Source organism: Globicephala melas, chromosome 6 (assembly GCF_963455315.2).
Source record: "Globicephala melas chromosome 6, mGloMel1.2, whole genome shotgun sequence".
NCBI lineage: Eukaryota > Metazoa > Chordata > Mammalia > Artiodactyla > Delphinidae > Globicephala > Globicephala melas.
The window spans coordinates 37,783,879-37,808,519 of NC_083319.1; the positions used below are offsets into that span (position 1 = coordinate 37,783,879).

The 24,641-nt window shown below is 40.9% G+C and overlaps 1 pseudogene; it reads left to right on the forward strand.

Annotated features, from left to right (window-relative positions):
* Positions 1 to 24,641, forward strand: part of LOC115867787 (ras and EF-hand domain-containing protein-like) — a 168,876-nt pseudogene that overhangs the window by 1,177 nt on the left and 143,058 nt on the right.

A 24,641-nucleotide genomic window follows, 5' to 3' on the forward strand; every position in this document is an offset into this window, starting at 1 on the left:
AGAAGAGAAGACAGCTTTCTGTATAGTCGGGGGGCCCCAAACCTACTTTAGAATTACATTGTACCAACAATTTCACAGATAGGGTTCTCTGAACTGTTTAAAGTGTTTTATTTCTAGGCTGTTCGACAGGCTTATACGGAAGATGAGACTGTAATAATATCACCATAGAAATCTCTGTTGGTTAATACCTTCCTTCATTATTTAAGAAAAAAGTGTGTTGTGCTGAGAACTAGAAGGGGTGCACATTAGAGTAAGACACAGATCTTTCCCTCAAGGAGCCATAATCTCACAGAAGAAACAGGTATTGACAGAGAACCATAATGCAAAACAGAAAACGACTTGTGCTCAGTAGAGGAATGAAATGTAATGGAAGTTCCAAGGAGTGGAGAGACAGATTACCTCATGAAGGGAGGTGCTTGGGTTAAGGAAAACACATAATTATCGTTTAACTTATTCTTGATACTAACGTATTACAAATTGGATAAAAATTTATCCAATTCCTTAATTTTTGAAAAATTACATGCAAAGTTCTTCTCATACTCAGAAAAGACAGCTTTTTGTTATGTTACAAGAATTGTTCAGAGTATGGAGAGGTTAGTAAGCACAAATATTTTGAAGATGGTTACCGTATTTCCTCGAGTGGGGGGCACAGAATAGAGTGATGATGCACAAGATAAGATTTTCAAGGTCAAAGGAATAGCAAAAGAAAAGCAAGGTGGGCATGAACAAGGTAGACCTGGGGGCAGCCTGGATTCTGAACAGGGTCAAAGGTTGCTGGGCAGTAGCCTGTACCACACAGAACTACTCTTGCAAGATAGAGACTATGTTTTCAACTTTTTTTTTTGGTGTGTGTGATATCTTTTAATTATGGCAAACATGCCACAAATATTCTGGGATGGTCTCAGTTCAGATATTTGGTTCCATTATGCCCATAAATTCTTGTCAATAAGATTAACAAATAAGGTCATCATATTCATGTTAGTGTCTAGAAAGTAGAGATCACTGTATGTTCAACAGATGTTTAATAAATGAGGAGTTGGAAAAGTCAGGGAGGGGCTATTTGATAAGGAACTCTAAATTCTCAGATGCTTTAATGTGGTAGGTAATAGGGAGCCTCTACAAGTTTTTGAGCAAGGTAGTAGCATGTTAAAGCTACTACTTAACATACCCTAAACATTTATTTATTTATTTTTATTTTTTAAATTAATTAATTTTTACTGGAGTATAGTTGCTTTATTTCACTGTTGTGTTAGTCTCTACTGTACAGCAAAGTACAGTGAAGCAGCTATACGTATACATACATCCCCTCTTTTTTGGATTTTCTTCCCATTTTGGTCACCACAGAGGATTGAGTAGAGTTCCTTGTATACAGTAGGTTCTCATTAGTTATCTATTTTTTACATAGTATCAATAGTGTATATATGTCATAACCTAAGCATTTAGAGGTATTATCTTTTAGATGAAGGACCGAGTGAGAATGCATATGATCTTTTGTCAGTAGTTTAAACAAAACTTTAAAATATAAACATGAGAATGACGGTAATTTCTCCTAGGCTGTAGACAAAAACCTGTTGGGATATTAAAGAGACTGTGGGGGAAAAAGTAATGAGAATGCCACTGAACTCTTTTTGTCCTTTCCATATCCTGTTGGTGACCTCTAGTGGAAGAGGACTGGTGCATCCTTTTTGCTTATAATACACATTTCTTGGGGCACCTACCTAGCACACAGTTCCCCTTTGCTGTGAGTGGCTCCAGTGCACAGGGACAAGTCCCAGCGACTTTCTCAGACTTAGGTAACTTGCCCACTGCCTACTGCCAATTTTGTCCAGAGGTAGACATCCAGCTTAAAGCGGTGCAATCATAGTCTCTCCCAGGAATCTGAAACTCAGAACCAAGCAGCAAAGAGCTTGGGAATTGCTAGATCTGAGTTAGTGAGAATGTGTTCTAAAGAGAAATTCCCACTGCTGCTGCTTAGACCCCAGATCTGTTTCAGTCCCTGCTCTTCCTGCATCTTGGATCTTCTCTTCCTTCCGTCCCTTTTCCTTATGCTTTGGCCATCCAGTTGAGGGACATTAGGTCTGTTTCTAATTTTTGGTGATTATGAATAAAGTCACTAGAAACATTTACATATAGGTTTCTCTGTGATAAGTTTTCATTTCACTTTGGTAAACACCTACAAGTATGATGACTGGGTGGTATGGTTTGACTTTATAAGGAAAGTGTTTTTCAAAATGGATGTGTCATTTTGCATTCCCATCAGCAATGTATGGGTGGGTGTTCTAGGTGCTCCACATCCTCTCCAGTACTTGGTATTATCAGTTTTTTTGTTTTTAGACATTTTAATAAGTATGTATTGGTAGCTTACTGAGCTTTGTTGGATTTTTGTAGTGACTAATGATGTTGAACTTCTCTTTTCCTGTGCTTGTTTGCCATTCATTTAACATTTTTGGTGAAGTGTCTGTTCAAATCTTTTGCCCGTTTTTTTAAAAAATTGGCTTGTTTGTCTTCTTATTGAGTTTTGAGAGTTCTTTGTATATTCTTTTTTAAAAAATTAATTTATTTTATTTATTTTTATTTTTGGCTGTGGTGGGTCTTTGTTGCTGCACACGGGCTTTCTCTAGCTGTGGAAAGCGGGGGCTACTCTTCATCGTGGCGTGCAGGCTTCTCATTGGGGTGCCTTCTCTTGTTGTAGAACACGGGCTCTAGGTGCGTGGGCTACAGTAGTTGCAGCATGTGGGCTCAGTAGTTGTGGTTTCTGGCTCTAAAGCGCAAGCTCAGTAGTTGGGGCGCACGGGCTTAGTTGCTCCATGGCATGTGGGATCTTCCTGGACCAGGGCTCGAACCCGTGTCCCCTGCATTGGCAGGCGGACTCTGAACCACTACACCACCAGGGAAGCCCCTTCTTTATATATTCTGATACAAGTCCCCCCTTTTTTTTTCATGTTTATTGGAGTATAATTGCTTTACAATGTCGTGTTAGTTTCTGCTGTATAACAAAGTGAATCAGCTATATGCATACGTTATCCCCATATCCCCTCCCTCTTGCGTCTCCCTCCCACCCTCCTTATCCCACCCCTCTAGATGGTCGCAAAGCACAGAGCTGATCTCCCGGTGCTATACAGCTGCTTCCCACTATTCCCACTAGCTATCTATTTTACATTTGGTAGTGTATGTATGTCCATGCCACTCTCTCACCTCGTCCCAGCTTACCCTTCCGCCTCCCTGTGTCCTCAAGTCCATTCCCTACATCTGTGTCTTTATTCCTGTCCTGCCACTAGGTTCATCAGAACCTTTTTTTTTTTTTTTTTAGATTCCATATATATGTGTTAGCATACAGTATTTGTTTTTCTCTTTCTGACTTACTTCACTCTGTATGACAGACTCTAGGTCCATCCACCTCACTACAAATAACTCAATTTCTTTTCTTTCTATGGCTGAGTAATATTCCATTGTATATATGTGCCACATCTTCTTTATCCATTCATCTGTTGATGGACACTTAGGTTGCTTCCATGTCCTGGCTATTGTAAATAGAACTGCAGTGAACATTGTGGTACATGACTCTTTTTGAATTATGGTTTTCTCAGGGTATATGCCCAGTAGTGGGATTGATGAGTCATATGGTAGTTCTATTTTTAGTTTTTTAAGGAACCTCCATACTGTTCTCCATAGTGGCTGTATCAATTTATATACCCACCAACGGTGCAAGAGGGTTCCCTTTTCTCCACACTCTCTCCAGTGTTTATTGTTTGTAGATTTTTTGATGATGGCCATTCTGACTGGTGTGAGGTGATACCTCATTGTAGTTTTGATTTGCATTTCTCTATTGATTAGTGATGTTGAGCATCCTTTCATGTGTTTTGGCAATCTGTATATCTTTTTTGGAGAAATGTCTATTTAGGTCTTCTGCCCATTTTTGGATTGGGTTTTTTTTTTTTTTAATTGAGCTGCATGAGCTGCTTGTTAATTTTGGAAATTAATTCTTTGTCAGTTGCTTCATTTGCAAATATTTTCTCCCATTCTGAGGGTTGTCTTTTGGTCTTGTTTATGGTTTCCTTTGCTGTGCAAAAGCTTTGAAGTTTCATTAGGTCTCATTTGTTTATTTTTGTTTTTATTTCCATTTCTCTAGGAGGTGGGTCAAAAAGGATCTTGCTGTGATTTATGTCATAGAGTGTTCTGCCTATGTTTTCCGCTAAGAGTTTGATAGTTTCTGGCCTTACATTTAGGTCTTTAATCCATTTTGAGCTTATTTTTGTGTATGGTGTTAGGGAGTGACCTAATCTCATACTTTTACATGTACCTGTCCAGTTTTCCCAGCACCACTTATTGAAGAGGCTGTCCTTTCTCCACTGTACATTCCTACCTCCTTTATCAAAGATAAGGTGACCATATGTGCGTAGGTTTATCTCTGGGCTTTCTATCCTGTTCCATTGATCTATCTTTCTGTTTTTGTGCCAGTACCATACTGTCTTGATTACTGTAGCTGTGTAGTATAGTCTGAAGTCAGGGAGCCTGATTCCTCCAGCTCCGTTTTTCTTTCTCAAGATTGCATTGGCTTTTCGGGGTCTTTTGTGTTTCCATACAAATTGTGAAATTTTTGGTTCTAGATCGGTGAAAAATTCCATTGGTAATTTGATAAGAATTGCATTGAATCTGTAGATTGCTTTGGGTAGTATAGTCATTTTCACAATGTTGATTCTTCCAATCCAAGAACATGGTATATCTCTCCATCTGTTTGTATCATCTTTAATTTCTTTCATCAGTGTCTTATAGTTTTCTGCATACAGGTCTTTTGTCTCCTTCGGTAGGTTTATTCCTAGGTATTTTATTATTTTTGTTGCAATGGTAATTGGAGTGTTTCCTTAATTTCTTTTTCAGATTTTTCATCATTAGTGTATAGGAATGCAAGAGATTTCTGTGCATTAATTTTGTATCCTGCTACTCTACCAAATTCATTGGTTAGCTCTAGTGGTTTTCTGGTAGCATCTTTAGGATTATGTATAGTATCATGTCATCTGCAAACAGTGACAGTTTTACTTCTTTTCTGATATGGATTCCTTTTCTTTTTCTTCTCTGATTGCTGTGGCTGAAACTTCCAAAACTATATCAAATAACAGTGCTGAGAGTGGGCAACCTTGTCTTGTTCCTGATCTTAGAGGAAATGGTTTCAGTTTTTCACCCTTGAGAACGATGTTGGCTGTGGGTTTGTCATACATGGCCTTTATTATGTTGAGGTAGGTTCCCTCTATGCCTACATTCTGGAGAGTGTTTATCATAACTGGGTGTTGAATTTTGTTGAAAGCTTTTTCTGCATCTATTGAGATGATCATATGTTTTTTCTCCTTCATTTTGTTAATATGGTGTATCACATTGATTGATTTGTGTATATTGAAGAATCCTTGCATTCCTGGGATAAACCCCACTTGATCATGGTGTCTGAGCCTTTTAATGTGCTGTTGGATTCTGTTTGCTAGTATTTTGTTGAGGATTTTTGCATCTATGTTCATCAGTGATGTTGGCCTGTAGTTTTCTTTCTTTGTGACATCTTTGTCTGGTTTTCCTATCAGGGTGACAGTGGCCTCGTAGAATGAGTTTGGGAGTGTTCTTCCCTCTGCTATATTTTGGAAGAGTTTGAGAAGGATAGGTGTTAGCTCTTCTCTAAATGTTTGGTAGACTTCACCTGTGAAGCCATCTGGTCCTGGGCTTTTGTTTGCTGGAAGATTTTTAATCACAGTCTCAATTTCAGTGCTTGTGATTGGTCTGTTTATATTTTCTATTTCTTCCTGGTTCAGTCTCAGAAGGTTGTGTTTTTCTAAGAATTTGTCCATTTCTTCCTAGTTGTGTCTTTTATTAGCATATAGTTGCTTGTAGTAATCTCTCATGATCCTTTGTATTTCTGCAGTGTCAGTTGTTACTTCTCCTTTTTCATTTCTAATTCTATTGATCTGAGTCTTCTCCCTTTTTTTCTTGATGAGTGTGGCTAATGGTTTATCAATTTTATTTATCTTCTCAAGGAACCAGCTTTTAGTTTTACTGATCTTTGCTATTGTTTCCTTCATTTCTTTTTCATTTATTTCTGATCTGATATTTATGATTTCATTCCTTCTGCTAACTTTGGTTTTTTTTTCTTGTTCTTTCTCTCATTGCTTCAGGTGTAAGAGTAGGTTGTTTGAGATGTTTCTTGTTTCTTGAGGTGAGATTGTATTGCTATAAACTTCCCTCTTAGAAGTGCTTTGCTGCATCCCATAGGTTTTGGGTCATCGTGTTTTCATTGTCATTTGTTTCTAGGTATTTTTTGATTTCCTCTTTGATTTCTTATTTCATCTCTTGGTTATTTAGTAGCATATTGTTTAGCCTCCATGTGTTTGTATTTTTTGCAGTGTTTTCCTGTAATTGATGTCTAGTCTCCTAGCGCTGTGCTCGGAAAAGATACTTGATACGATTTCAATTTTCTTTTTTTCTTTCTTTTTTTTTTTTTTACATCTTTATTGGAGTATAATTGCTTTACAATGGTGTGTTAGTTTCTGCTTTATAACAAAGTGAATCAGTTATACATATACATATGTTCCCATATCTCCTCGCTCTTGCGTCTCCCTCCCTCCCACCCTTTCTATCCCACCCATCCAGGTGGTCACAAAGCACCGAGCTGATCTCCCTGTGCTATGTGGCTGCTGCCCACTAGCTATCTATTTTACGTTTGGTAGTTTATATATGTCCATGCCACCCTCTCACTTTATCACAGCTTACCCTTCCCCCTCCCCACATCCTCAAGTCCATTCTCTAGTAGGTCTGTGTCTTTATTCCTGTCTTACCCCTAGGTTCTTTTTTTTTTTTTCACATCTTTATTGGGGTATAATTGCTTTACAATGGTGTGTTAGTTTCTGCTTTATAACAAAGTGAATCAGTCATACATAAACATATGTTCCCATATGTCTTCCCTCTTGCGTCTCCCTCCCTCCCACCCTCCTTATCCCACCCCTCCAGGCTGTCACAAAGCACCGAGCCAATATCCCTGTGCCATGCGGCTGCTTCCCACTAGCTATCTACCTTACTACGTTTGTTAGTGTGTATATGCCCATGACTCTCTCTCGCCCTGTCACAGCTCACCCTTCCTCCTCCCCATAACCTCAAGTCCGTTCTCTAGGAGGTCTGCGTCTTTATTCCTGCTTTACCCCTAGGTTCTTCATGACATTTTTTTTCTTAGATTCCATATATACGTGTTAGCATACGGTATTTGTCTTTCTCTTTCTGACTTACTTCGCTCTGTATGACAGACTCTAGGTCCATGCACCTCACTACAAATAACTCGATTTCATTTCCTTTTATGGCTGGGTAATATTCCATTGTGTATATGTGCCACATCTTCTTTATCCATTCATCTGATGATGGACACTTAGGTTGTTTCCATCTCCTGGCTATTGTAAATAGAGCTGCGATGAACATTTTGGTACATGACTCTTTTTGAATTATGGTTTTCACAGGATATATGCCCAGTAGTGGGATTGCTGGGTCATATGGTAGTTCTATTTGTAGTTTTTTAAGGAACCTCCATACTGTTCTCCATAGTGGCTGTAACCAATTCACATTCCCACCAGCAGTGCAAGAGTGTTCCCCTTTCTCCACACCCTCTCCAGCATTTACTGTTTCTAGATTTTTTAATGATGGCCATTCTGACTGGTGTGAGATGATATCTCATTGTAGTTTTGATTTGCATTTCTCTAATGATTAATGATGTTAAGCAATCTTTCATGTGTTTGTTGACAATCTGTATATCTTCTTTGGAGAAATGTCTATTTAGGTCTTCTGCCCATTTTTGGATTGGGTTGTTTGTTTTTTTGTTACTGAGCTGCATGAGCTGCTTATTAATTTTGGAGATTAATCCTTTGTCAGTTGCTTCATTTGCAAATATTTTCTCCCATTCTGAGGGTTGTCTTTTGGTCTTGTTTATGGTTTCCTTTGCTGTGCAAAAGCTTTGAAGTTTCATTAGGTCCCATTTGTTTATTTTTGTTTTTATTTCCATTTCTCTAGGAGGTGGGTCAAAAAGGATCTTGCTGTGATTTATGTCATAGAGTGTTCTGCCTATGTTTTCCTCTAAAAGTTTGATAGTTTCTGGCCTTACATTTAGGTCTTTAATCCATTTTGAGCTTATTTTTGTGTATGGTTTTAGGGAGTGTTCTAATCTCATTCTTTTACATGTAGCTGTCCAGTTTTCCCAGCACCACTTATTGAAGAGGCTGTCCTTTCTCCACTGTACATTCCTGCCTCCTGTATCAAAGATAAGGTGACCATATGTGCATGGGTTTATCTCTGGGCGTTCTATCCTGTTCCATTGACCTATCTTTCTGTTTTTGTGCCAGTACCATACTGTCTTGATTACTGTAGCTGTGTAGTATAGTCTGAAGTCAGGGAGCCTGATTCCTCCAGCTCCGTTTTTCTTTCTCAAGATTGCTTTGGCTATTCAGGGTCTTTTGTGTTTCCATAAAAGTTGTGAAATTTTTTTTTCTAGTTCTGTGAAAAATGCCAGTGGTAGTTTGATAGGGATTGCACTGAATCTGTAGATTGCTTTGGGTAGTAGAGTCATTTTCACAATGTTGATTCTTCCAATCCAAGAACATGGTATATCTCTCCATCTATTTGTTTCATCTTTAATTTCTTTCATCAGTGTCTTATAATTTTCTGCATACAGGTCTTTTGTCTCCTTAGGTTGGTTTATTCCTAGATATTTTATTCTTTTTATTGCAGTGGTAAATGGGAGTGTTTTCTTGATTTCACTTTCAGATTTTTCATCATTAGTGTATAGGAATGCAAGAGATTTCTGTGCATTAATTTTGTATCCTGCTACTATACCAAATTCATTGATTAGCTCTAGTGGTTTTCTGGTAGCATCTTTAGGATCCTCTATGTATAGTATCATGTCATCTGCAAACCATGACACCTTTACTTCTTCTTTTCTGATTTGGATTCCTTTTATTTCCTTTTCTTCTCTGATTGCTGTGGCTAAAACTTCCAAAACTATGTTGAATAAGAGTGGTGAGAGTGGGCAACCTTGTCTTGTTCCTGATCTTAGTGGAAATGGTTTCAGTTTTTCACCACTGAGAACGATGTTGGCTGTGGATTTGTCATATATGGCTTTTGTATGCTGAGGTAGGTTCCCTCTATGCTTACTTTCTGGAGAGTTTTTATCATAAATGGGTGTTGAATTTTGTCGAAAGCTTTTTCTGCATCTGTTGAGATGATCATATGGTTTTTCTCCTTCAATTTGTTAACATGGTTTATCACATTGATTGATTTGCGTATATTGAAGAATCCTTGCGTCCTGGGATAAACCGCACTTGATCATGGTGTATGATCCTTTTAATGTGCTGTTGGATTCTGTTTGCTAGTATTTTGTTGAGGGTTTTTGCATCTATGTTCATCAGTGATATTGGCCTGTAGTTTTCTTTCTTTGTGACATCCTTGTCTGATTTTGGTATCAGGGTGATGGTGGTCTCGTAGAATGAGTTTGGGAGTGTTCCTTCCTCTGCTATATTTTGGAAGAGTTTGAGAAGGATAGGTGTTAGCTCTTCTCTAAATGTTTGATGGAATTGACCTGTGAAACCATCTGGTCCTGGACTTTTGTTTGTTGGAAGATTTTTAATCACAGTTTTAATTTCAGTGCTTGTGATTGGTCTGTTCGTATTTTCTATTTCTTCCTGATTCAGTCTTGGCAAGATGTGCATTTCTAAGAATTTGTCCATTTCTTCCAGGTTGTCCATTATATTGGCATATAGTTGCTTGTAGTTATCTCTCATGATCTTTTGTATTTCTGCAGAGTCAGTTGTTACTTCTCCTTTTTCATTTCTAATTCTATTGATTTGAGTCTTCTCCCTTTTTTTCTTGATGAGTGTGGCTAATGGTTTATCAATTTTGTTTATCTTCTCAAGGAACCAGCTTTTAGTTTTATTGATCTTTGCTATGGTTTCCTTAATTTCTTTTTCATTTATTTCTGATTTGATGTTTATGATTTCTTTCTTTGTTCTTTGTTCTTCTTTCTCTAATTGCTTTAGATGTATGGTTAGGTTGTTTATTTGAGATGTTTCCTGTTTCTTAAGGTAGGATTGTATTGCTATAAACTTCCCTCTTAGAACTGCTTTTGCTGCATCCCATAGGTTTTGGTTCGTCGTTTCTCCATTGTCATTTGTTTCTAGATGTTTTTTTATTTCCTCTTTGATTTCTTCAGTGATCACTTCATTATTAAGTAGTGTATTGTCTAGCCTCCATGTGTTTGTATTTTTTATAGACCTTTTCCTTAATTCATATCTAGTCTCATCGCATTGTGGTCAGAAAAGATACTTGATACAATTTCAGTTTTCTTAAATTTACCAAGGCTTGATTTGTGACCCAAGATATGATCTATCCTGAAGAATGTTCCATGAGCACTTGAGAAAAATTGTATTCTGTTGTTTTTGAGTGGAATGTCATAAATATCAATTAAGTCCATCTTGTTTAATATATCATTTAAAGCGTGTGTTTCCTTATTTAATTTCATTTTGGATGATCTGTCCATTGGTGAAAGTGGGGTGTTAAAGTCCCCTACTATGAATGTGTTACTGTCGATTTCCCCTTTTATGGCTGTTAGTATTTGCGTTATGTATTGAGGTGCTCCTATGTTGGGTGCATAAATATTTACAATTGTTATATCTTCTTCTTGGATCCATCCCTTGATCATTATGTAGTGTCCTTCCTTGTCTTTTCTAATAGTCTTTATTTTAAAGTCTATTTTGTCTGATATGAGAATTGCTACTCCAGCTTTCTTTTGGTTTCCATTTGCATGGAATATCTTTTTCTATCCCCTTACTTTCAGTCTGTATGTATCTGTAGGTCTGAAGTGGGTCTCTTGTAGACAGCATATATATGGGTCTTGTTTTTGTATCCATTCAGCCAGTCTGTGACTTTTAGTGGAGTATTTAATCCATTTACATTTAAGGTAATTATCGATATGTATGTTCCCATTCACATTTTCTTAATTGTTTTGGGTTTGTTATTGTAGGTCTTTTCCTTCTCTTGTGTTTCTTGCCTAGAGAAGTTCCTTTAGCATTTGTTGTAAAGCTGGTTTGGTGGTGCTGAACTCTCTCAGCTTTTGCTTGTCTGTGAAGGTTTTAATTTGTCCATCAAATCTGAATGAGATCGTTGCTGGGTAGAGTAATCTTGGTTGTAGGTTTTTCTCCTTCATCACTTTAAATATGTCCTGCCAGTCCCTTCTGGCTTGCAGAGTTTCTGCTGAAAGATCAGCTGTTAACCTTATGGGGATTCCCTTGTGTGTTATTTGTTGCTTTTCCCTTGCTGCTTTTAATATGTTTTCTTTGTATTTAGTTTTTGACAGTTTGATTAATATGTGTCTTGGCGTGTTTCTCCTTGGATTTATCCTGTATGGGACTCTCTGTGCTTCCTGGACTTGATTAACTATTTCCTTTCCCATATTAGGGAAGTTTACAACTATAATCTTTTCAAATATTTTCTCAGTCCCTTTCTTTTTCTCTTCTTCTTCTGGAACCCCTATAATTCGAATGTTGGTGTGTTCAATGTTGTCCCAGAGGTCTCTGAGACTGTCCTCAGTTCTTTTCATTCTTTTTTCTTTATTCTTCTCTGCAGTAATTATTTCCACTATTTTATCTTCCAGGTCACTTATCTGTTCTTCTGCCTCAGTTATTCTGCTATTGATCCCATCTAGAGTACTTTTAATTTCATTTATTGTGTTGTTCATCATTGCTTGTTTCATCTTTAGTTCTTCTAGGTCCTTGTTAAATGTTTCTTGCATTTTCTCTATTCTATTTCCAAGATTTTGGATCATCCTTACTATCATTATTCTGAATTCTTTTTCAGGTAGACTGCCTATTTCCTCTTCATTTGTTAGGTCTGGTGGGTTTTTATCTTGCTCCTTCATCTGCTGTGTGTTTTTCTGTCTTCTCATTTTGCTTATCTTACTGTTTGGGGTCTCCTTTTGCAGGCTGCAGGTTCGTAGTTCCCGTTGTTTTTGATGTCTGTCCCCAGTGGCTAAAGTTGGTTCTGTGGGTTGTGTAGGCTTCTTGGTGGAAGGGACTCTTGCCTGTGTTCTGGTGGATGAGGCTAGATCTTGTCTTTCTGGTGGGGAGGTCCACGTCCGGTGGTGTGTTTTGGGGTGTCTGTGGACTTTTTATGATTTTAGGCAGCCTCTCTGCTAATGGGTGGGGTCGTGTTCCTGTCTTGCTAGTTGTTTGGCATAGGGTGTCCAGCACTGTTGATTTCTGGTCGTTGAGTGGAGCTGGGTCTTAGCGTTGAGATAGACATCTCTGGAAGAGCTTTCACCATTTGATATTATGTGGAGCTAGTAGGTCTCTGGTGGACCAATGTCCTGAACTCGGCTCTCCCATCTCAGAGGCACAGGCCTGACACCTGGGGAGCACCAAGACCCTGTTAGCCACACGGCTTAGAAGAAAAGGGAGGAAGGAAGGGAGGGAGGGAGCAAGGAAATAAAAAGAAAGTTATTAGAATAAAGAATAAAAATAATTATTAAAAATAAACAATTTAAAAAGTAGTAAAAAAAAAAGAAAGAAGAGAGCAACCAAACCAAAAAACAAATCTACCAATGATAACAAGCGCTAAAAACTGTACTAAAACAAAAAAAAACGGACGGAGAGAACCCTAGGACAAATGGTAACAACTATACAGACAAAATCACACGAAGAAGCATACACATACACACTCACAAAAAGAGAAAAAGGGAAAAAAAATATATATCTCTATATAAAAAGAAAAAGGAAGACAGCAACCAAATCAGTAAACAAATCTACCAATGAAAATAAATGCTAAATACTAAACTAAGATAAAAATTAAAACCAGAAAACTGTCAGTCGCATACAGCAAACCCCAAGTCTACAGTTGCTCCCAAAGTCCACCTTCTCAGTTTGGGATGATTCGTTGTCTATTCAGGTATTCCAGTGATGCAGGGTACATCAAGTTGATTGTGGAGCTTTAATCCTCTGCTCCTGAGGCTGCTGGGAGAGATTTCCCTTTCTCTTCTTTGTTTGCGCAGCTCCTGGGGTTCAGCTTTGGATTTGGCCTCGCCTCTGCGTGTAGGTCGCCTGAGGGCGTCTGTTCTTTGCTCAGACAGAAGGGGGTTAAAGGAGCTGCTGATTCGGGGGCTCTGGCTCACTCAGGCCGGGGGAGGGAGGGGTACAGAAAGTAGGGCGAGCCTGCGGCGGCAGAGGCCGGTGTGACGTTGCACCAGCCTGAGGCGCGCCGTGCGTTCTCCCGGGGTAGTTGTCCCTGGATCACGGGACCCTGGCAGTGGCGGGCTGCACAGGCTCCCCGGAAGGGAGGTGTGGATAGTGACCTGTGCTTACACACAGGTTTCTTGGTGGCAGCAGCAGCAGCCTTAGTGTCTCATGCCCGTCTCTGGGATCCGCGCTCATGGCCGCGGCTCGCGCCCGTCTCTGGAGCTCGTTTAGGTGGTGCTCAGAATCCCCTCTCCTCGCACACCCGAAACAGTGGTCTCTTGCCTGTTAGGCAGTTCCAGACTTTTTCCCGGACTCCCTCCCGGCTAGCTGTGGTGCACTAGCCCCCTTCAGGCTGTGTTCGCTCAGCCAACCGCAGTCCTCTCCCTGGGATCCCGAGCCTCAGCTCCCAGCCCCCACTCGCCCCGGCGGGTAAGCAGACAAGCCTCTCGGGCTGGTGAGTGCCGGTCAGTACCCATCCTCTGTGTGGGAATCTCTCCACTTTGCCCTCTGCACCCCTGTTGCTGTGCTCTCCTCCGTGGCTCCGAAGCTTCCCCTCTGCCACCCCCGTCTCCGCCAGTGAAGGGGCTTCTAGTATGTGGAAACTTTTCCTGCTTCACAGCTCCCTGCGCGAGGTGCAGGTCCTGTTCCTATTCTTTTGTCTGTTTTTTCTTTTGCCCTACCCAGGTACTTGGGGGAGTTTCTTGCCTTTGGGGAAGTCTGAGGTCTTCTGCCAGCGTTCAGTAGGAGTTGTTCCACATGTAGATGTATTTCTGATGTATTTGTGGGGAGGAAGGTGAACCCCACATCTTATTCCTCTGCCATCTTGAAGGTCCGAGCTATAAAGAACTCTTAAAACTAAATAGTAAAAAAAAAAAAGAAAGAAAGAAAGTGATGCCCAATGTTGAGTGAAGTAGAAATGCTTGAGCTATCTTGGCAGATAGTAGAAGGCTGAGGAAAGTGGCCAAGGACGAATGACTATATTATGTGAGGATACAAAACATATCCATTGATTGTATTCCATGAGAGAGCTCAGGAAACACACCATTCACCAAGGCCATCAGGAAAGCACTGGTGAGAGTAGCACTAGCATCACAGTGGTGGCTCTTCTCCACAGGTCAGGGCTCATTGTAGGAGAGGTGGTCGCAGAGCTGAGTTCATACATATCCATGGGGATGAGGCGCTTCATTGTAATAGAGACCATAATAATTGAAATGACCTTCAGGGTCTGAGGGAACAGCCAAGGGACTTGAGCTGCATGGAGTTGCGGAGATGGTAATAGAGCATGATGTCCCCAGGAGAAAAATAGGTAGCAAAGCATGGCAGGTATACACTATGATGATTTCCCTAGTTCTTTTCCCAAAGGGACCTGTGGATGTTTACTTGGGTGATTGTATATTGGGAAAGGCAAAATACCCAGACATTTTTAGACCCACAGTCTGAGTTGACATTGATACCTGGAGACCCAAAGCATCAGCATAGTTCTAATAGAGTGGACCTCTAATAGGCCTACAGGGACCACGTAATAAATGAAGTCCTTGCTCACATCTGGCTCCAAGTGGGCCTGCTGGGTTTGTGGATACACTCAGTGGTCATTTCTCCTGTTCCTGACTGCATTGATATAGTTGCATGTTAGGGTAGCCCTCATGTTGGGTTCTTAGTCTGTGGGGTAAAAGATATAATGAGGAAGGCCAAGTGGGAAGCTTTGAAATTGTTCCTTCCTCTCCCAGCCACGATAATAAATCGGAAACAATATCACATCCCTGGAGCACGACTGAAGACTATTGCTGGCTTAAACAAGCAATAGCCGTCATCATAGCTACTGTGCCAGATATGATGTAATTGCTAGAGTAGATCAATAAGACTTCAGGTACATGGTATATGGCCATTGATCTGACAAAAGCATTCTTTTCAGTTCCAATCAGAAAAGAGGGTCATAACAGTTTGTATTCACGAGGGATGGCCAACAATATTTACATTTTGGCCTCAGGGCTATGTCAGCTTTCCTGCCCAGTCATAATATAGCTTGATGAGATCGGGACAGCTTGGGCATTCCACAGACCATCACACTGATCCATTTCATTGATGGCATGCTGATGTGCTCTAGAGGATGGGAGAAAAACCCTACAAAGATTCAGGAACCTGCCATTTCAGTGAAGTTTTTAGGATTCCAATGGTCAGGAGTATGTTGGGATAGCTCTCCAAAGTAAAAAACAAATCACTGTATCTTGTGTCCCCTACCACAAAGATGGAAGCACAGCACCAGTAGTCCTCTTTGGGTTTGGAAAGCAATATTTTCTACAGCTAGGTTTATTGCTCTGGCTCACATAGAGTGACCAAAGGCTGCCAGCTTTGAGTGAGACCTAGAAAAGGAAAGTCTCTGCCAATAGGATCTGGAGGATACTATGGTGTTGGAAGTGTCAGTGGTAGAAAATGGTGCGGTATGGGCATATGTTAAGCTCCAGTGGGACAATCACGTTGCAGGCCCTTGGAATTCTGGCTCCTGCTGCCTCTGAATATTCAACCTGTCAGCAATAGAGACCAATGCTGAGCCCTTGATAGGGCACTTTTCCTTGAGGAGACTAACCAGCTACTTGGTGGCAAGTCAACTGCTTTGGGCCTCTCCCACAATGGCTGGGCCAGTGGTTCATCCTCACAGGAATATATGACTTATTTGGGGTATGGGTTTGCATTTCCTACCTGTAATGGCTCAGCCAGCATCACTATTTAGGGGCTTACGGAATCCCTGATCTACAGGCAGGGATTCTCACACAGCTTAGCATCCAAACATGGGAGCCTCTTCATAGTGAAGGAAGTGTGGAGTGGGCCCATGATCATAGGTCCACTGGTCATATCACATACTATACCAACCAGGGGCAGCTGGTCTCAGAAAATGTTGAATAGCCTTTTAAAGGCACAGCTAAAGTGCCAGTGTGTGTATGGGAAGAATACATGGCTCTGGGAAGCAAGGGGTACAAGCAGAAGTAACCCCACTTACCATTACTCACAATGACCCAGTGGGGGATTTTATACTTCCTATCCCTGCACCTCTGAGCTTTGTAGAGTTGGAGGTTCTGATCTCTAAAGAAGGTGTACTCTTGCCAGGGGACACAGCAAGGATCCTATTGAACTATAAGTGATGGCTGCCACCAGGGCATTTTGGACTCCTGTGTCCAGGGACCAGCCTGAGAGAAGAGCCACCATATTGGCAGAAGTAATTGACCCTGATCAGCAGGAGAAGGTAAGGGTGTTTTTACCCAATGGGAACAGAGAGGGAATATGTGTGGAATCTCTGTGATGCAGTTGGGCATTTCCTTGCCCTCTTGAATGGACACATGCAGCAACTGTAGTCTGAGAAGGATGTGGTTACCCACAGCATGATTACCTACTTCAGGAATGAAGGCTCAGGTCACACTACCAGGTGAATCAACAAGACCAGCCAAGGTGACAGATGACAGTGAGGGGAATTTAGAAAGGAGGAGGCAGAGTATGAGTACCAGTTGCAGGCCTGAGATCAGCAGCAGTGATGAGGGCTGTAGTTTTTTCCATTCAGTGGGCCCTTGCTTAGGAAGAGAGGCCCCATGGAACCATGGAGGAGCTGCTCCCCAGTCCCCTGTGGAGAAGGAGATGTGTGCGACCATGGGAATGTGTCTCTCAGATCTCCTACTGTGGGCAGCGTAGTTGATGCCCCACCTGCTCTGATCTACATACACCACCACATTTGCTCCGAGGCCACGTTTCCTGTGGTCTTTTTCCAGACAGTGGTGGTACACAGCAGGCCCATTCCTGTGAGACAGAGGACGCCTCTGACAGATGATTTTGGCCTGAGGATTCTACATCAGCTTTCAGATACTCTCTGAAAGCTTCATGGCATTCTAAGGCCCCTCCTACCTTCCTTCTTTGCCTCACTTCTCACAGGTTAGATGTGTGTCACTGTCTGGCAGATCTCAGCCTTCTCTAGCTTTCTCCCCATTTTTTTCCACAGGCATTTCCCCCAGTTTCTTGCAAGTCTAGTCTGATCTTGGTGTCTACTTCTTGGACCTGAACTGACACAGGTAGGTAGAAATTTACTCACTTTATAGATGAAGAAACTGTGCTTCAGGGAGGTTGAGTAACCTGCTCAAGGTTATATAACCAATAAGTGGCAGAGCCATGATTTAAATCCAGGATCATCTGGCTTCAAAGCCCATGTGCCTAGATTTCATATTTCTGTTTTCTTGCGTCTGCAGTTTCTGTTAGCTTCATTCTCCCCCAGTCTCCTGGAAAGGCTTTTGAATGTTCTAGTCTGTCTCTACCCTGCAAAGGCAGGAGGACTTTTGAGTACTACACTTGTAACAGAATGTGAAAGAAAGAACATTGTACTCTTGGGGTCAGTTACAGTTCTTGGGTTTAAAGAACCCACCTGGGAAGGAGAAATTAAGGGGACAGGGTTGCTGAACTTCCCCTCCCTTCCTGGAGAGTCTTTCTGGAGAGTTAAACCATGAAAGTTCAGAGTTTTGTTTTATAAGAGAAACTGTATGCCTTTATACCCATGATCTTACTAGTACTTGTCCCTCCTTTATGCCCCTCATCTTCTATGAATTTGTGAGTTTTCCTCTTAATTAAATACGACACAAAATTTTTAAGGAGTGAAAATCAAGGGCTGTGTGGACTTTGTGGCTAGGCATCACCTGTGGAATTCATTCACCCTTTCCTGATCACAGTTTCCCTCACTGCCCTGGCTGGCCTCAAGGAGATTGTGCTCTTTTACCATGCGGATTCTCACGTGAACATACGGTTTTTGTGAGATTCTTTATCGAAAACTGGAATATCTGAATGAGATGTTAGTAAAGGATAACAAAAGGAAAACCAACCTAGGGAGTGCTGTTTGCCTATTGCAGGCAACATGGCTTTCAAGTCAGGTTTGTTTTCAGAGTCTGCAGGATGCTTTCCATCCCTGGACAGCTCAGCCAAAGTCTTCCCTTCCTGGCCCTTTCCATTAGGTGAAAACCACTACCTTTTACAGGAGTGAGGCCAGCTAGCTGTCTGCCTCAGGGCCCACCTTAATTGTTCTGTTTCAAATAAATTGTTCTCTTTCTTTTTTGAGGACCCTTGCTTACCCTAGATGTTTGACACAGGGAGTCTCTTCACCCAACTGCTGAAACTCCCTTTCCAGTAAGGATGCAGTTTCCACAGTGTATCATAATTTAACCTCTTCTCCTTGCCCATCTTCATCATCATTCTCATCTCTACTGGATCATTCCCATATTCTCATCAGCACACAAGCATGCTGTGATATACCATCTTAACAAAAAACAAACCACAGAACTGCAAATCACAGAACTACAAACCACAAACAGTACAGAAATGTACTCTATTCTACAACCATTTTCAATTTATGGCTCTTTTCTCTGTTCTCCTTTCTAGCATAACTCTTATCTGTTTCCAGTGCCTCTCTCCCCATTTTTTCCTGAACCTACCACATCAATTAGACTTTCATTCCTACCATTCCACTGAGAATGCTCTTGTGAAGGCCACCAGTGGCCTGCAGTTTATGAAACTCAGGATTTAATTCTAAGTCCCCATCTTGCTTATCCATTAGGCAATATTAACATAGTCGATCACTCCTTGAGACCTTCAAAACGATGTTCACTTGACTTTGGAGATACCACACTCCCCTGGTTTCCTGCCTATATCATGAACTGCTCCTCCTCATATTTTTTATCTCATATTTCTTATCATATCGGAGCGCCCTAGGACTCCGGCCTCAGACCTTTTCTCTACATATATTCATACCCTATTAAAGGCTGACAAACCACTTTTATAAAGGACTAGATAGTAAATATTTTTGGTTTTGTGGGCCATATGCTCTTTTACAACTACTCAAGAAGCCATAGACAGTACAAACATGAATGTTGAATTGATCAGTGTCATGATTGCTATAAGTATTCAGTGTTTTTTATGAGCCTTACATTGCTAAATAAACAATTTATCAACCTGGTATTTTAGCATAGTTACCTGAGCATTACTGGAACTCAGAGGGAGGAAAAGTTCCCTACCTGTGTAGGGCAGGAGGGGGAGTTCTAGTTTGAAATGTCTGTATATTTTTCCAGGACCTTGTGCCCAATTTTGTTTAAAATTCAAGGGTTTTAAAAGGCTCAAGGCTCAATCTGAACTCTTTTTTCTTAATAATGTCAGCATTCAGCCTTTGCTCATCATGTGGGAGAAGGATGTGTGTAGGGGGTGGAGGGTGGCTTGGGCATGGCTGTGGGGAGGAATGAGGAACAGCTTCTTAGTAGGGTCTGAGAAAGAGGGAGGTTACTTTATTTGTTGAGATGGGGTGATTAAGCTCCCAAAGTGAATTCTGAGAGACAGCTGCACACAGAAAATAGATGGTGATTAGAACTAATTATTGTTGTTGTAGATGTTTTGCATTTCTATAGCACTTTGTATTTACAAAGAATTTTGTAATCGCTTATTAACTTTCCCCCACCAGAACCTTGTGACATAGGCAACAGTACCACAGATGTTTGTATTTGCCTTCTGGGAAGAAATTTGAGCTGCTTTGGCCATATACTAGAATTAAGGAATCAAAATCCTTATTGCACCTCTTTTACTTCCTTTGTGACTTTGAGAATCCGAATAAGAAGAACTTGAACACTGTTTTATTCTATAATTTTATTATGAAGAGTAACTCATGAAGATGGTTTAGTACTTTGCTAAATTAAAAAAGATATTATATGTAGGTCCATAATAATACTAACTTCTCAAAAATTGTTTTCTTCAGATTTTTAAAAAATAAAATTAATAATAGTGTCTATATCATATTTTTACATATCAAGTGTTTAGCATAGTGCCTAGCGTATTTACCTAATGAGTGCTTAATAAATGTTATCCATTATTAATACTGTAACAAGACCCAAGTAACATAGGCATTCTTATTGCCTCCACTTGATTTCTTTCTTTAGTGTTCCTGTCTTTGGGTAAAGATGCATGCAGATGTACATTCACTTATTCAGCCATATTTATTGAGTGACTACTGTTTATCAAGCATTGTTCTTGGAGCTAGGTATAGAGTGGTGAACAAAAAAGGAGTACCTGCTCTCATGAAGCTTATATTCTGGCAGGATGGGGAAGACTCACATCATTGTGGAGGAGGGATTTACATTCTAGTGGGAGTTAGGCTAGGATAGAGAGGATAGAAGCATGATTAGGGTATATTTAGAATATGTGTGGAAAAACTTTTTCCTGAAATTTTTATATAAAAATAGTATTTTGTTATAGCAATAGGTTAAGTGTTTATGTTTAACCTATTCATTTTTATAAAAGTATTTAAATATATACTTGTTTATTTTATTTTAGAAAAAATATACTTAGGAATTTATAAAATATTTAAAGAAAATATTATTTTATTTATTATAATATAAATAATAATACCACCATACTGAAATTTTTTAAGATAGGAAAAGTATCTATAATTTCATTACAGTATTATTCCTTTTAAGTCGCCTGCTTCAACGTAGGAAAAATGGGCTCAGTTTCCTGACATTTGGGCATGGCTTGGAGCGGCAGACAGCTCAGTGGTATGGCAGCCATGGGAAAGGATATCACATAAAGGCATCCTGAACTCCCTTAGCCGAGAGCCTACTTTGAAGGGATGAGGTAAAGGGAGAGGAATATTGGCCATGCTGAAAACGATCAGGTAAAGATGAGTAGACTGGATCAGGATTAAATCCCTGGGACATGCCAGGTGCCAGAAGACCAGAGAGAAGGTTCTGGAGGTTGAGAGGAGCCCCAGGTTCTCACTGTTGCCTTTTCAACCTCAGGTGATTTCTGGGGAAACAGTTGCTGCTATCCCCGCAACGTAAAGACTTAACACTTTTCTTTCTGTTAGGGTATTAGGGCTGTGGATTGACATGCAAGCCAGAGTCCTTGCTAAGATGACCCTGAAACAAGTTAATTTGTAGTTCCACAATCTGTGATTTTGGCCTCTTGCCCTCTTTTCCAGCTTCAACCAATGTCTTCTCAGTCTGGGTTCTTGCCTGGATACATCTAAATTGTGATGCAGTTTCCCAATTTATTCCTCACTCTTCAGACACTGAAATGAGTTGATGAACAACTTGTAGATTTTTAAGGTCAGAATTAGAGTTATGGAATTGAAAAATATGCCCAAAAAGGTCATCTGGGAAGTTTCTCTCCATGTTCCTGACCCTGTCTGAAAAGTTTGTTTCTTTGTCCTGCTTAAACCTTTAGTTCTCTGACAGCAAGATTTCATAAAATGAGACCAGCAGTCACACAAACAGTCACCAACAGTCATACCAGAAATCTTCATCAATATCAGGCGTAAATGTCCCCGATCTTGATGGAAATGTGTTGGGGGCTCTTCTGCTTCTTCTAGGCCCCTTCCTGAGACACTCCCTTGGTTCTGCTCTGGGTGTGAGCACTAGCTGCAAAGCTCTTAAGCTTTCTTTATTCTGGACACTAGAACCACTGGCTTCCTGGCACCTCCTTTAATGGTGCAGCCTCCATGCTTTGTCATTTTGTTGGAAAATCCTATAAGGGTTAGGAACAAGAGATGTTGTTTTAGGAGAAAACTCCCAAATGGTGTCTCTGATCTCAGGTTCCTTCTGTTTTACCAAAGGAAAAGTCAGCCAGGTCATCCGCTGACATGAAGAGACCCAGGTGGGAGTCCACAGCAGCACTTCAGTGCACTGAGAAACTTGCATAAACAGATGTCTTGTCCCAGGTGCTGAGAATTTAAACTTCAGGCTTGGATGAAGCCCCTAGACACATTAGGGAGACGACCAGCAGTTTTTCTATTTTATATGGAAATGCTAATCTCACTTGCAGAAGAGAAGTACCAAAATAGTATTATGATTATAACAGTAGAAATGTAGGAGTGTAGAATTTGTAATGTTTTAGACAAATTAAGCACGAAATGCAAATACCATATCAGAGTGGGCTGTGTATCCAGATCTCAGCTTAAATTCTCGGAAAGGGTTACAATGGCTAACTAGTGCAGCTGAATAAAGGGCTGCGGTGTGAGGAGATGGAGGGGGTAAAAATAGGTGATGTAGAAAGAGGAGGAGGCAGTCTTAGGTTTGTGACATCTCCTCAGCTCTTCTGGGGAAGTTGTTCATAGATTTGAATATCTACAGTAATGAATTCTCCCACTGAAATACATATACTTGAGAACTAATTTAATAACTGTTACTTGGGAGGATAATACAGACTGCTGCTTATGATGACGTGACAACTTGAAGACTTAGTACGTTTGGGCTTCTATAACAATACCATAGACTGGATGGCTTATAAATAGCAGGAATTATTTCTTTTGGCTGTGGAGGCTGGGAAGTCCAAATCAAGGTGCCAGTCAGTAGGTTCAGTGTTTGGTGAGGACCCAGTTCCTGGTTCCTAGATGGCCATCTTTTTGGTGAAATCTCAGATGGTGGAAAACAGAGGGCGAAGCAAGCTCTATCATGACCCTTATAAGGGTACAATCCCATTCATGAGGGCTCCACCTCCATGACCTCATCTAATCCTAATTACCTCCCAAAGGCCCCACTTCCTAATACCATCACATTGGGGTTAGGGTTTCAACATGTGAATTTGTAAGGGGGTCATAAACATTTAGTCCATACAGAGACATTTGATAACCTGCAAATCTGATTGCTTCAATCCTCTGCTCAGAGTGCTCCAAAGGATCCTAGTGCCAGTAGCACAAGTCACTCATTATTTATTGGTTTGCTCATATTATTTTTTTCATTCTTTCCATAAATATTTGTTGAGTAGCAGTCTGTGCTAGGTGCTGGAGATGTAGCAGTAAAGAAGACAGACAAGGGAGACCCACCCCTCTTGGAGCTTGTATCTTGTGGAGACAGACAATAAACAAATAATTTAAATGGAGGTGGTATTTTAATAATAAACTAATGTGGATTTGTTTCACAGACATCCTAACCCCAATCATGTTTCCCAAATCCAATCGTATTCCCTTGTAGCCATTCCACCAGTATGTTCTCCACCATAAAGAAGAACCATATGATGGAGGGGAAACTACCTCCAGAGAAAATGATGAAGTAAAAGAAAGCACTTTCATTGAGAGTAGGGGTATGGAGGTGGGAGGATGTACAGAAATATTCAGATAGTGCGAAGGTGATCTGAGACCCTTTGAGCCTGATGGCAGGTACAAACCTTGGAGAAGCTCTATGTTTGATGTGGAGGTGGGGAAGGGGAGAGTAGGCAACGAAGGAGCATCTGTGAAGGCAAGTGTCTGGGTAAAACTCCTCCCAAAATGCTGCTCGTTTTCAGTGGTCTGTATTTAGAATGCAGAGATTCAACAGTCCCTGTGTAGCTCTAGAGTACTGTGAGGACAGCAAGACCAAGGAACACCGGAGCCACTGAGATGATGGCCGTAATGGAGGTTGGTGGTGGTGCTTGTTGATCCCAAGTGGATTCCAGAAGGACAGAAACTAACAGTCAGGGGTGGATTAGAGATAAACAGGGTGAAACAGCTCAATTGAAGACTAGCAGAAAAAGAGTACGGAGGGCTTCCCTGGTGGCGCAGTGGTTGAGAGTCCGCCTGCCGATGCAGGGGACACGGGTTCGTGCCCCGGTCCGGGAAGATCCCACATGCCGCGGAGCGGCTGGGCCCGTGAGCCATGGCCGCTGAGCCTGTGCGTCCGGAGCCTGTGCTCCGCAGCGGGAGAGGCCACAACAATCAGAGGCCCGCGTACCGCAAGAAAACACACACACAAAAAAAGAAAAAAAACAAAAAAAGAGTACGGAGACCATCTGTACTCCCATGTTTCCAGGGAAGAGTAGTAGACTTTCCCTGACACTGGGACACTGTGTTTGAGAAGCGGGAGGGGGAAGGGAAGAACACTCCTATGAGGGCTGAACTTCGAATTGGCTTAATACTTACCAGAAAGTGACTATCACATGTGAAAAGATCAAGGGGCAAAGGAGAGAATGAAAAGAAGCCTGGACTGATAGGAAAAGTTTAGCTCATGAGAGACTTTTTTTTTTTTTGCCACAAAGCAGAAGCATAATATTTGTCAATTGATTAATGTTTTAAAACACAAGGTTCATGATGCCACACCCCTACTTAAAATCCTTCAATAGTTTTCCATTACATTTAGAATGAATCCTAAATCTTTAATAGGGCCTAAAAACCTCTATGATATTGTGGCCCTCCAACATCTTGTAGTACTGCTTCATTTTAATCTCACCAGTCATAATAGTAATAAGCTAATATTTACTGAACAATTACAAACACCCTATGAGGTGGGTATAAATGAGGAAACCAAGGTCCAGAGAGGTTATGTAACTTTTCCAAGGTCACACAGCAAGTTGGGGGCATAGCTGGGATTCAAACCCAGGCCATTTGACTTTGGAACCTGGGCACTTCATCACCACACTGTACTGTCTGTT